Source organism: Macadamia integrifolia, unplaced genomic scaffold (genome assembly GCF_013358625.1).
Source record: "Macadamia integrifolia cultivar HAES 741 unplaced genomic scaffold, SCU_Mint_v3 scaffold_238A, whole genome shotgun sequence".
NCBI lineage: Eukaryota > Viridiplantae > Streptophyta > Magnoliopsida > Proteales > Proteaceae > Macadamia > Macadamia integrifolia.
In genome coordinates this window covers 40,213-54,484 of record NW_024870652.1, presented here as the reverse complement: position 1 = coordinate 54,484, position 14,272 = coordinate 40,213, and the positions used below count along the sequence as shown (strand labels likewise).

At 37.4% G+C, this 14,272-nt stretch overlaps 1 long non-coding RNA gene across 1 annotated transcript; it reads left to right on the top strand.

Annotated features, from left to right (window-relative positions):
• The first annotated feature begins 7,258 nt into the window (after nucleotides 1-7,258).
• LOC122071484 lies at nucleotides 7,259-11,869 on the top strand. The gene is made up of 2 exons (XR_006138191.1): nucleotides 7,259-8,631; nucleotides 11,315-11,869. It is a non-coding gene; the product is annotated as an uncharacterized LOC122071484 (long non-coding RNA).
• Nucleotides 11,870-14,272: the final 2,403 nt, after the last annotated feature.

Here is a 14,272-nt window from a genome sequence, read left to right as displayed (position 1 = left end):
TTACCCATCTTGGCCATTATATGATCGTAGCGCACTATATCGTTATATACCGATACTCACCGATATGTACCGATTGATACTCACCGATATTCACCGATACGTACCGATAGATACATACCGATACTCACCGATACGTACCGATAGATACATACCGAAATGTACATTTCACCTCGATTTTATATTTTCAATAGTGTCGTATTGGTGCATATCGTATTGTATCAATGTGTATCGGTGGTGTATTGATGCATATCGGTATGTATCGTGGGATATATATATCGATACGAAATGATTTTAAAAATTCCATGTATCGTATCGGTGTGTATCGTATCAATCGGCTAAATTTAAGATACGTATCGGAGGGTATCATATCGGTATCGGAGATCCTTTAAACCATGAGTAGCACACTCACATGGAGCATAAAATCATCAGAGTCAAAATCAAGGGCTAGCTGCTCTCTTCTCTTTATTTTTCACTTCCAATGGACAGAATAGAAAATTGCAACTCTCCCATGCTTCTTGGCTGTCAAGGAAACCATCTAGAGAGAAACCATTTCTTATACATTGAAAATAGCTAGCACTAAAAATAGAAACTTCTACTTAGTATAGCTTAATCACTAAGTAGCTTATTAAATGAAAGTAGAAACTAGATAATTAGTAACTACTAAGAGATCATTGCAGCTCAAAGTCTCCAACCAACACAAGCTGGCTTCATGTGGCCCACCAAATCATGTGCAAGCCCAAGTTGCCACACAAGCTTGGTCTAGATGCTGGCTCAGTCAAGGACAGAACCAGAACTGTGGCTGGGTATATGAGTTGGGTTCTGGCCTAGAACCTTAACCATGGTCTGCTAGCGTGCTCTCTTATTCCTACGTGCATACACCTTCAGCTCTGCATCAATCATAGAATAGTTGACTGCAGATTTGATGTTTGAGAGGCTCTCTTGAGTTACTACTGTTGGAGATTGGATGTGAGTGATGATGGTCTTTCTGCTTGTGGATTGGGTGGTTATCAGTTTTGGAGTTTTTGAGCTTACCTAGAGGACTGTGTATCTCATCTTGATCTTTTCTCCTCTTTTCCTTTCAAATAAGTTGTTACTGCTCCAAATCGTCATCACATATGAAAGTAGAAAAAAAGCATCTCATAGTTTCAGTTTTCACCATTTAAGCCAAACTGGCCATGAGGTGGAGGGCCAGTTAGGAAAAGGGAAAATCTGAGAAGGAACCCAGAGTTGCAGGGGTGAGAGGAAATCATGTATAAGAAGAAGAAGAAGAAGAAGAAGAAGAAGAAGAAGAAGAAGAAGAAGAAGAAGGGGGCGGGGTGAAGCTCGCACACGCCACATTCGCTCACACAAACATTTAACTTTAATTCATTCTCAAATCTAAAGACTCCATCATGGTTACATGGTATAGATAAAATAAATCAAAACGCTCTTATTCTTACTCTTAAAACTGGAATATAATGGAATTTTACTACTGGCTATCCTATTTGAAGTAAAACAAAAACCTATAAGATAAATCCAAATAAATAAATTTACTACTAATATTCTACTAGAATTAAGACCCAAGATTGGTGATGGAGAACCCTTAGGGAAGGGAGGGGAAATCAGAGTAGAGATGGGAAAAGAAGGTTTACACTCACACGTTCATTCAATAATCAAATTGTTCTCTAAATCTTCAGTCGATTACAACCAATATATAGGAAAATAGGAACATGAAATTAGAAACTTAACTAGAATGGAAACTAGCCTAAATTAGGAAACAACTATAAAAAGGAAACCAAAGCAAGGAAATAAATCCTACTCCTACGTTCAAGTCTGGAAAATAAAAGCATGAAATAAAATACTAAGTAAACTACTAATTTTATTCCCAACCCTTGTTGGACCAAAACCCTGGGCTGGACCGGTTCTTCTTGGCTCTTGGCTTCCAAAGCCGGTCATGCTGGTCCAACCAAGAAAGGGCAGCCATATCTGCATCAACTCTCCTCCTCTGAAAAGAACTCGACTCCGTCGAGTTAGGGAAAGGACCGAGGAGACCTTCTGAAGGAATACGTTGAATGAGGAACGATCCCACCATCTTCTTGAGCTTAATTTCAGGGAGATCTTTGGCAGGATGAAACTTTATAGTCTTGTTGGCATGCTTGAAGGCATAGGTATTGGCATAGCCACAATGCTGTACTTTCTTATCAAACAACCAAGGGCGACCAAGAAGGATATGGCACACCTTCAGAGGGAGGACATCACATTGGACTGTATCCTTAAATCCACCAATAGAATATGTGACCAAGCACTTATCTGTGATTTTGAGATTAGTGTTGTTCACCCAAGCAACCTTGTAAGGATTAGGATGTGGTTCTGTATTCAATCCCAGCTTACGAACAGCGTCTTCAGAGACAACATTAGTGCAACTGCCTCCATCAATGACCAAGGTTAGCAACTGATCATTGCACTTCACACGAGTCTGAAAAATACTACTGCGGCGCCAATTTTCATTTTCAGTGGCCTTTTGAGTGGTCAACACATGACGAATGACATAAAAAGGATGTTGGTCATCGTCACTGAGAGTGTCATTGACTTCACCTGTTGCACGCTCTTCTCTTAAATCAACTGTGTCAGAACCAAGTTGCTCTTCGGGAATATATGGTATAGGAGAATCCTTATCAATAAAAGCAACCAAACGGCTGGGACATTGGGCACTGATATGTCCAAATCCATGGCATGAGTAGCACCGAACTGTGAATTTTGAAGAATCAGAAGGTTTATCTGAACCACGCCGAGGGGGTGAATATGGGCGAGTAGGCCGTGAAGATGACATTTCAGAAACATGTCGAGGTGGAGAATACGGTCGACTAGGTCGTGAAGAAGCCATAGATGTAGCACTTGCCTGTGGCTTGCTAGATGACCTCTCTTGGGTAGGAGACTGTTGCCAAACGGAACTAGTACCTCGAGAAAAAGTATCTGCAAAATTTCTCCGGTTGTATGGGCGTTTCAGACTTTCCTCAACTTGATATGCTACTTGTACGGCGTCTTCCATTGTAGGTAGTCGACTAGATGCAAGGGCAGCACTAAGTTGAGGGTGCAGACCATTGCGAAATTGGGCCACTAAGACTTCTTCATCCCACTCAAAGTCAGAACGAGTGGCCAAATAATAAAATCTAGCAACATACTCTTCAACGGTCAAATTCTCTTGTTTCAACTGTGCAAACCTGAGATGCATGCGTTGCTTGTAATCAGAAGGCAAGAATCGCTGATTCATGACTTCATACATTTCAGCCCAAGTAGTGACCAACCCAATGCCTCGGGTTTGGTTCTGTTGTTGCTTGATCCACCAGACTCGAGCCGTGCCTTTCAGTTTGGCCTCTGCAAATAGGATCTTTCGAGCCTCAGTCAACCCGTACCATCTGAAGAATATATCTAAACTGTGAATCCAGTCAAGGTACAATTCTGGATTATTGTCTCCATAAAAATCAAGGACATCCAGTTTTGCTGCTCTTTCTGCTCCATCATCATGTTTACCAGTCCCATATGGTGGTGGAGGTGGTGGTGGTGGTGTATGATGTGGTGGTGGTGGTGGTGTTACTGGCAGATCCTGTGGAGTGGTGTTGGAAGAATCACCAGACTGAATGGGACTCTTTCCTTTATCTGCTGCCACCAAACGATCAATAGAAACTTGCATAGATTCCACCATTGTCTTTAGGGACGTGACCATGTTAGTGAGAGCATCAAATTTTGTATCAGTTTCTCCTTTATAGGAATTCAGCTGTTGAACAACTTCACTATTGGCTACCATGGTGATGAGTAATAAAATAGCACTCAAAGAATAATGGTAGAATAGTAAATAACTGGAGGCTTAAAGGGCAGGGACAGAATAATAAATAATTTTTTTTTTTTGGAAGTTCAAATTAAACCACAAAAGGGTGTGTCAGTTACGTGTGGGACAGGGGTTTGATTTGGAAATAAAAAATACATGGGACAAAAAGGGGAATAAAGGAGAAAGGGAGGGGTATTTCTGGCAAGTCAAAGAATTTAGATTAAAAGAAGCAAGAAATAAGACTGGGTTGGGGTTTCACCGACAAAGGAGGGAAAAACAAAAGGAGGGGAGGTTTCTGCCCCTCGGAGATGGAGAACCAGCGACCGCCGCCGCAACAGAGGAGGGATGGAGACGATGACTGCGACTGCAACGAAGACTTCGACTGAGCCTTTCTCCTTCGCCTGGAGGAGTAGCTATTGCAAGGCGACTCATGGGAGCCTGCGAACCAGGTATGTGAGTTCTCCTCTTTCTCTTGCTTTCTCTTTTCTTCTTCTGTTCTTTTTTCTTCGTCGGCTCTCTCCTCTTCTTTTTCTTCTTTGTTCTTCTCTCCTTCTGTTCTTCTCGGTTCTTTTTTTTTTTTTTTTTTTGGCTGCCGCCGGAAGGAACAGAGAAGGCGGAGGGTAGGGGGCTTTTGGGATTTTTTATTTTATTTTTGCTGCTATCTCTCTCTCTGCTGCTTCTCCGACTTCGACCTCGACTTGTCTTTTTTTTTTTTTTTTCGTTTCTTTTCTGCTTCAGTTTCTTCTGTTGCTACTTCTTGCTGCTCTTCTCGCCTTATTTATTTAATTTTTTTTCACAATCTGGAACCCTAGAAGGGTTTTGATTGAAGGGGAAAGAAAAAACAGAGGGCCGAGGGGTTACCCTTTGGTTTTCAGTAGGATTGAAGGGATGGGGTGGGTGAGCGATGGCTTTTTTTTTTTTTCACTGTGTTCTCAGTATCGGTGGAATCCGACACAGAGAATGGGAAGGGAAGAAGAAAGATGGGGAAGGAATAGGATCCTTCGGCTCTGATACCAATTGATGGAGAACCCTTAGGGAAGGGAGGGGAAATCAGAATAGAGATGGGAAAAAGGAGGATCACACTCACACATTCATTCAATAATCAAATTGCTCTCTAAAACTTCAATCGATTACAACTAATATATAGGAAAATAGGAACATGAAATTAGAAACGTAACTGGAATGGAAACTAGTCTAAACTAGGAAACAACTATAAAAATGAAACCAAAGCAAGGAAATAAATCCTACTCCTACGTTCAAGTCTGGAAAATAAAAACATGAAATAAAATACTAAGTAAACTACTAATTTTATTTCCAACCCTTGTTGGACCAAAACCCTGGGCTGGACCGGTTCTTCTTGGCTCTTGGCTTCCAAAGTCGGTCATGCTGGTCCAACCAAGAAAGGGCAGCCATATCTGCATCACATGCATTTGGATCCTGGCTTGCATTCCTGTTAGATGTTAATATAGGATTTTACGTGTTAGCTGAAAAGTTGGGACCAAATTTGTTTGTTGGCCCCCTTTAGCAGGTTTCAGCACTCGGGTGTTCTCCAAACCTCCATCTGGTCACAAGTATAAAGAAGTGGAATTAATTTAAAAAAGAAAAGTGATGTTTTTTAATCATGATTGTTGTAACTAAATTAAAATATTTCCATATATAGTAATAAAACTTTCAAGTAGATTGTTTATTTTCCTTTTCAAATCCAAAAAATTTTGAGTTAGTCATAAAATTATTGTTGGTAATATTAGAAAAGTTTCCATTTTAGTTTTGTTTCAATTACATTTCCCTTCATCACTTCACTTCCAACCAGATGGAGCCTAAATGTGGAATCAGGCGCTGTTTAGCTGCCCTTCAATTATTTATGAACTGTTGCTAGAGTTACATGATAATAGTAAAGAGAATGAAATAAAGTGTTTTCTGCACTTCTTTTGGGTTCAAACTTAGAAAGATTTGTAGAGGTCTAAATTCCTAGTGGTTGTGGGACTTGGATTGGTGGTGACTAAGCAGGTTGGACTCTTATGGTCTTACTAATAGCCTAAAGGCCAGCAAGTGGTTGACAGGGACCATGGCATGGTTCAAGTGGCTCCCCAATCAAATGAACAGTCTGGGTTGATCATGTCACTCCCTTAATTTCAGTGGACAGTCCATCCTTAGTTTTGCCAAATAACTTACTCATTAATACAACAATAACAACAAAAAACTCAGCCTTGAACCAACATAATGGGTTGGTTACATAATAATAAAAAATAAAAAAATAAAAGGATAAGCAAAATGAAAGTAGATTGAAGAGAGATGAAAGTCGAAAGATCAGAGTAAGAGGAAAGAGGTTACAGCCCAACAAGTCAGGAGAATCTCAACTAAATGGGGTTGGCTGCGTGGATCCTAGTCCTTCAATGGACTCTATCCAAAGTCATACTTGGGACAAGACCGAGAATGTGCATGTCATTTTTCACCACTTCATCTATGGTAATTTTAGACCTGCGCATAGCTCTTTTAGCTCATTCCATTTGTATCAGATTACTCCTCCTTAATGGGGCATCCATGAGCCTCCTTGAACATGGCCATAACTTACTCATCAATATATTCTTCAATTCATAAATTTGTGTTTTGTGATTGACTTAATCAACAACACATAACAGAGTCGGAGCAATAATCTTATGAGAATGCATTCCAAAATTATTTTGCATCTCTTTCTATATGAAATTGTAGTTTTAATAATTGTTTAAGCTTTTCGGTAACCAAACGAAATATATCATTTTGAATACTACGTTTGTTATACGATCAACAAAACAGTCATCTTCCTAATGCGGGGAGGTAAAGGTCCATAAAAGATGATTCCTTGGCTGTAACCTTTCACTTTCTTAGTTTCTAATGCATAGTTTTAAGGTGGTAAGGCGATGGAGGTGTTTGAGGGTCTTTCGGAGCGCCTTAGCGATAAGGCGGGCATAAAGCGTTGCCTTATTGACTAAAGCGTTTCTATGTAATTTTTTTTATAAAACCAATCTATTTAGCTCAAATCCTAGTTGAATCCTATTACTCATATGTTAAATAAATATTAAAGGTTCATATTCATACCAATGTAAGATATTCATTGAGAAAACAAATCAATAAAGTGAATAAACTAAGTTCATCTTCATCAATCATCAATCATCAATCATCAATCATCAATCATCAATCATCAATCATCATAACATATTAACATATAACATAAATACATAATTATGAAATAAAATTATAAATATAAAGAAAAGAAGACAAAAAAAATACAAGTATTTATTATACTTACCTTTATGATGCCAAAATGAGTGCCTAAGCCCTAAGGTCATCCACTATATTTCTACTCCTGTCAAAGAAGAATGAAGCTCACCGCTGTTGGAGCAAAATGGTCGCCTAGATCAGTGGTTCTTCCTTGTTCCTTGATTTCTTTTCAAAGCCCCTTTTTAAAACCCTTGACAAAATCCAAACCCTGTTTGTGAATCGTGTTTTTGTTTTGTTTGTTTTGTTTATTTTTTGTGGGGTAAAGTTGATCCCATACATCTCAAGTGTTAACAAAATCATACATCTATCAATAACAAATCTATATTTAGAATCTTCATCAAGTAATTTTAAAATGTGTTTAAAAAAAGAAAAAAAACCCATAAGGCACCACTTCAGGTAAGACGGAGCACTATCTTACCATCTCTAGACCGCATCAATGCCAAGCTCCTTATTAGCGCCTTAAAAACTATGTTCTAATGACAACTCTGTATATTTTGTGTCCATATATTCATCAATTTACATAACCTGGAGAATATTGTTCCTGTCATGATGACTCAAAGTAACTTATTCTGAAACCTCATCTTGCACTCTTTCTTTTCAACCATTCTTGACCATCTTTCCAAATTATTGCCCCGCTCCGACATTTTTTTTCTCACTCCGGCATTATTTTTATTTTTTTTGCCCTTGCGGTATGATGCTTGTAGTAAGGTACTACCCAACCCAATGGATTGACCCAACTTGGAGGAGTATTTGTTTGTTTTATTGTTTTGTTGTGCAAACAAGAAGGGAAAAGAAGGTTGATTTGGTTGTTTTTCCTGTTACGGTTTCTGGGGAGAGTTCTTGCTATGACTTTTGGTGTTCATGAGAGATATCCATTGTATTTTTTCTTCCATCACATAGTGAATTATCTTAAGCTTCGCCCGTGGATGTAACACATCATATTGGTGTGTGAACCACTTTAAATCTAAATCTCTGCATCATTTTTGCTTTAATCTGTTTTGTTACTTCGTGTTTCTTGGTGTTTGCACTAGCAGTATGATCATTGGATCCTAATATTTTACCCTGATACCACTGACATTTTTCATTAAGTACATGACACAAAATATAAATTGAAAGTAGAAGTAACTTACTTACATAATTATGTAGCCATGTTGAAGAATCCTTATTGGCTTGGGCAACGCATGTGAAGTATCCTAAGAGAATTGAAATTCCATCTATTTTTGGATGGTTTGCTGATAAAGCATGGAGTAAACAGAGAAGTTACATTATTGCAACATTTTGATCATCCGATACATATTCATTCTTAATTTTTTCATGATGAAAACAATCACAAGATTGTATGTGGTGAAAGTTTAGTACTCATCTGGTGTTTTTGTCTTAGGTACATTTGTTTCTGCTATTTTTTTTTTCCCTCTCCTTGGTGTCTTTCTTTCACATATTGAAATGATGCTCATTATTGCTGTCTTTATCCAATACTGTTGAAGAGAAGACTAAACGGATCTTCAGCAAACTAAAAGGCTTGGATCAGTCTCCTTCAACCCTGCTTCTGTTGTTTAAGTGAATTCAAGGTAATGGTAATACTGTTCATCATATAGATTGATCACTTAAAATGCCCTTCACACGCTCCTTTTCTATTAATTTACTACTGCCTCTGTTCCTTAAAGACCATCCACTTTAGGCATTTTAGTTGTTTGGCTATGTTAGTCTATTTCAATAATTTAATGTGACAATTTTGGTTGTTTTTCCATTTTACCCATCATTACACTAATGCAAACTTGGAATCCACTTTGTAAACGGGGATAAACTTGAATAATAATTCATAGAAAGTAGGAACTAGAAGCATTAATAACTTTTCCCTAAGATATATGTTTTTCTTCCAAAATGGACATTGTTTATGGAACAGAAGTAGCATCTACTCCTACTCCTGTGAACATTTGTGAAAAAAAAAATTTGGTTAGAGATGGTGGGTTATGCATGAGTAGGAAGACCCAAGGAGTTGGAGCAGAGTTTGTATTAGGCCTTCTAATTCATAGATTTTTCTTGAGAAAGCATTGAAATAATTTGTTGCTTGGACTAAATTTCCTTTTGATGGTATCGATTTGTATTCTTCTAGGATCTTTTCTTTTGTGTTGATTTTAGTGACGATAATTGATGGGAAAAGTAGTAGTAGAATACTAGAATCCATAGTCTGCTATACCCAACATTCCAATAATGGTTAAAATAAATGAATTGAGATTAGAAAAACTTGATGGAGTTGGAACTGAAGTCTTGATGAGAGATAGGAAGAAAGGTGTTGGTCTATTTGGAGGGAAGGGAATCTGCACATACGTGAAGTGAAAAATCACTTCATGTATGCTGCTTACTTGACATGTGTCAATGGGATGAAATAAAAGATTAAAAATTCATCAAAAAAAGTTAACAAATTAACAATGGGACATGCATCCCCTTGACACGTCAATTAAACAGTGTATGTGAAAGTGATTTTTCATTTCATTTACATGCAGATTCCCCAGACTAATCTATTTGTGTACCTCTTATTATTATTATTATTATTATTATTATTATTATTATTATTATTATTATTATTATTACTATTATTATTATTATTATTATATATATATATTTTTTTGCATATCTCTGGATCAAAGTTCAAAACACAGGAACGGTCACTGAAATGTTCTGGAACGGATTGGATTGGACTATATTGAACAGATCTACCCCTGTTTTCTTAAAAAACAAAATATCAGTTTTACTACAATTTTACCCTTGAACTATACATGTGGAACAGATTGGAAAGGTTAGGACTGGGGATCGATCAAGGCCAATATCGTTCCAATTTGGCCTGTACTGACCGTTCCATTCCGTTTTGTAGAACCATGATCTGGATCTGTTTGAGGCCAGTAGACCTGTCTACACACAGCTGGCTTGCATCACTGTTAAATGTTAGTACAATATTTTACATGTTAGCTGAAAAGGTGGGGCCAAAGTTGTTTGTTGGCCCCCTTTGGCAGGTTTCAGCAATAGGGTGTGCTCCAGGGCTTCATTTGGTTACAAGTAAATGGAAGTGGAATTGATTTAAAAAAGAAAAGTGACACTTTTTAATCATGCTTATTGTGACTAAGTTAAAATATTTCCATACATAATAATAAAAATTTTCCAGTAGATTGTTTGTTTTCCTCTTCAAAAATCCAAACAAATTGAGTTAGTCATAAAGTCATTTTGGGTAATGATTAAAAAAGTTTCCATTTTAGTTTTGTTTCAATTCCATTTCCCTTCATCACTTCGCTTCCAACTTGATGGAGCCAAAATGTGGGATCAGAACCCGTTTTGCTGCACTTCAATTATTTTTGAACTATTGCTACAATTGACATGACAATAGTAGAGAGATAGTGACTATTTTCTGCACTTCCTTTGAGTTCAAACTCCACAAGATTTGTAGAGGTCTAAATTCCTAGTGGTTGTGGGAGTTGGATTGGGTGGTGACTAAGGCCAGCAAGTGGTTGACAGGACCATGGCATGGATCATGATGGTCCCCCATCAAATGAACATGTCACTCCCTTAATCTCAGTGGAAAGTCTATTCTGAGTTTTTCCAGATTACTCACTCATCAATCTATTCTTCAATTCATAAATCTGTGTTTTGCGATTGACTCAATCAACAACACATTACAGTGTCGAAGTGGCAGCAATAATCTTATGAGAATGCATTCCAAAATTATTTTGCATCTCTTTCTATATGAAATTTTGTAATGGTTGTTTACGCTTTTTGGTAATCAAAGGAAAGATATCATTTTGAATGGTACCCTAGTCATATGATCAACAAAAGAGTCATTTTCCTAATGGAGAGAAGAAAAAAGGTCCTTAAAAGATGATTCCTTTGGCTTTAACATTTCCCTTTCTTAATTTCTAATGACAAACTCTGTATTATTTTTACCCATATTTTCATCAATTCACGTAACCTGGAGAACACTTGTTCCTCTCATGATGATGACTCAAAGCAACTTATTCTGAAACCTATATTCACTTTTTTCATTTTAAATCATTCTAGACTAATCTTTCCAAATTGTCAGTTTCATTCACTTAATGTAATAGCAGTGCTGCAGAATATCTACAATGTTTTTTCATGAATATCTATCTATTCATGTCAGGATGTTTACATGCATTTTGTTATGCACATATATTAAAGCATTGCAAACTTTTGAAAAACCAAAGTAAATACAAGGCTTACTCATCTTTTTTTTTTTTCCTAAAGGCAAGCCACCAAAGCCCCTACCAGATCTCCTTCAAGAGTATAACCTACCTCCTGGCCTCTTTCCCTGAAATATTACTTGTTATGAGTTCGATGAAGCAAAGGCTAAGTTGATTGTGTACCTGCCCTCTACTTGTGAGATCAGCTTCAAGGACTCCTCTGTTATGAGATATGCTACTCGTGTCAAAGGGGTGCTAATGAGGGGAAAGCTGAGTGGGATAGAAGGAATGAAGACCAAGGTCCTGGTGTGGGTTAAAGTTACAAAGGTGGGCATCGAGAGCTACAAGTCAGACAAGGTTTGGTTCACAGCTGGTGTGAAGAGATCAAGATCAGAGGAAGCATATGAGATGCCTTGTGATGCCATTACAGTGGAAGAGTTTTGAGGGCATAAGATACTGTAATCATCATCATTACCATAACGGCTGACCATTTTCTGTATTTTTCACATCCTGCATTGTTATGGGGTGTTCTTGACCTTATTCATTAGTGCATTCATATTTGTACACATTAGTGTTAGATATCTATTCTTTTTGGGGAAGATCAATGGATTTTTTTTTTCCTTTTTGCAATAAATTTTTGGAGGCCACTTCAATAATGTGTTCCCATAATTCTTCATATACTTTTCCCTGATCAGCTACTCTGATCAGAACTGGTTGGAATTCAGTGCGAAGGAACCACATTGGTTTGGCTACCGAATGTGCATCCAGCACTGTAATGCAATGTTGAGTTACATATCCTGTGCCATGTTATCCAAGTACACTTCACCAATTAAAGATAGTTTGGTTTTGAGCCATTGTTGCTGTCACTGCTAAATACTTTGAGATTCTGCTTACTCTTAGAGTGGTTATCTTTTCTTGTTATTTATTCTTGTTGAGCAGTCCTACAACATTTTAGGATACCATGGCAACTTCCTCCTACCTTACCCTCTATAACCACCACCATCATCATCATCTATGCTGACAGACCAAACCAACCATTTAATCGATTTGGGCATATTTTACTAAGCTTCTGGGCTCTAGAAGCTAGCTTTAGGCGATTAAAGAGGGGGAGGGGGGGGGGTCGTTTATGAAGGCTGTGCCCAATACATACATACTAAATATCATAAAAGATGAAAAATGTTCCTTTCACAAACATTTTAAATTGGACCGAGTTGTTCTATAGAGAATCTCTTCATCCACCTCATTTGGCAATAGGGTGAGAGTGAGACTCGTGAGACGGGGGGGAAAGGGTATGTTATTTATGTCATTATGAGAACGGGAGGTTCACAGCTGAATGACAGGGTTCGATTTGATGGGGGGATCTGGGTCTCAAAAGTTGATACAGAGTTGTCATCTAGATTAGACATGGGCTAATTATTCAACTCCACTTTGAACGGATCCAACCATGAATTTGGTTCGTGTCAGGTTACGATCCCTATGAAGGTGTTAGGAACTTTGGTCTACTTGGTTAACCCAAACTTCAAATCATGGGTAGACCAAACAAATAATAGGCCAAACAAATATCAAGCAAAATGAAGGAAACAGAACTCACCGCAATCCATCCGTGCTGCACGGTTAGTGTATGGAAAAAGCAAACACATAGACAATATTTGAGCACATTTTATAATATTCTGTCAGTGAAGAATGAAACTCGTAGTATTACAAGTTAGATGAGTCCATATTTTGTAGATAGGAACTTAGAGTCTTTTGTTCACATGTCAAGTTTCACCCGAAAAAAATTGATCCTATGGCAAAATGAAGTTTTAAACATCTACTAAAAAAAAAATTCTTTAGAAAAATAATTGAAAAAAAATAAGTGACAACATAATGGTTTTGTAATAAGGCAGAGAGTTGGTTTCTCGTGAGGAGAAGAGATATAGAAAGAGCATGCTAACATACCCTTTATTGGAGCTTTAGATAAATTTTCTTAAGATTTAAGTTTAGAAATTATTCAGCTAAGTAAAAATTTAATTTAAATTTACTCCAAACATACTCTTAATCCATAAAGTGCTTCATGAGTGTTTCACCAAAAAAAAAAAATAAAGTGACTTATGAGTGCACACTACAATACTTGAACGCATGACCACCCTAACTTTTAAGAGCGTGAATTGGAGGATTGAGAGCAATAGGGGTACCCCACTAAATGTAGAATTAGAATTACTAAAATTGTCTCCACACACACCCACATACGAGTTATCCCTAGTTTTATTCTTATCATTCTTATAAAAAAGAATCTTATCTTGACTCATAAATGTGTCACTACAACAAGGTTTAAAAGTGCAAGATCAGGGCTCCTCTACTGTGCAATAGAAGTGGCAACGTAGATTCAAAACTTTGAAGCATCTCGAGGCATGCTTATATGTGTTATGTGTTAGCGTTGGATTTGCGCTGCCACCTCCAATTGTGCAATAGAGGAGCTGGATCCCCATCAATTCTGATTTAGATTGAATTGGTAGATGGAATCAGTTGGACTTGATAAAAACCTTGAAAAAAAAAATGGAATGAGAAGAAAAACATGTAGATTGTAATATATGGAGTATTTGATCCACAAGTCTTACAGATCTAACCACAGAAGGTGAATTTTGTTAACTTTCCATATTTCTATTGATTAAAATAGGAAAGAACAAGGAAGGCACAGTATCAGGGTGTCCAACATGTTCCATTCTCTCTTCTCATTTTTTAGGAAAAGACTTAAGACTTTATTAAGAAGAAAATGAAAAATTGAAAAGAAAAGACGTGTGAGAATTCAGGATCGATTTCTATGGGAAGTCTTTAAAATGGGGATTAATTGGAATTGAATTCAGTTGATTCCATTGATCCCGATCCCATTTCATGCCATGTATTACAAGTGTAATCAATGACTAGATCTCCATAGTGACCTTGGGCCCTGAAGTATGTTTGGCTTTTGTCTTTTTTTGGTACCTAGAAATATTTTCCGTTTCTCTGCCATAAAAGGAGTATGGTAACTACTACAACAGCTAAT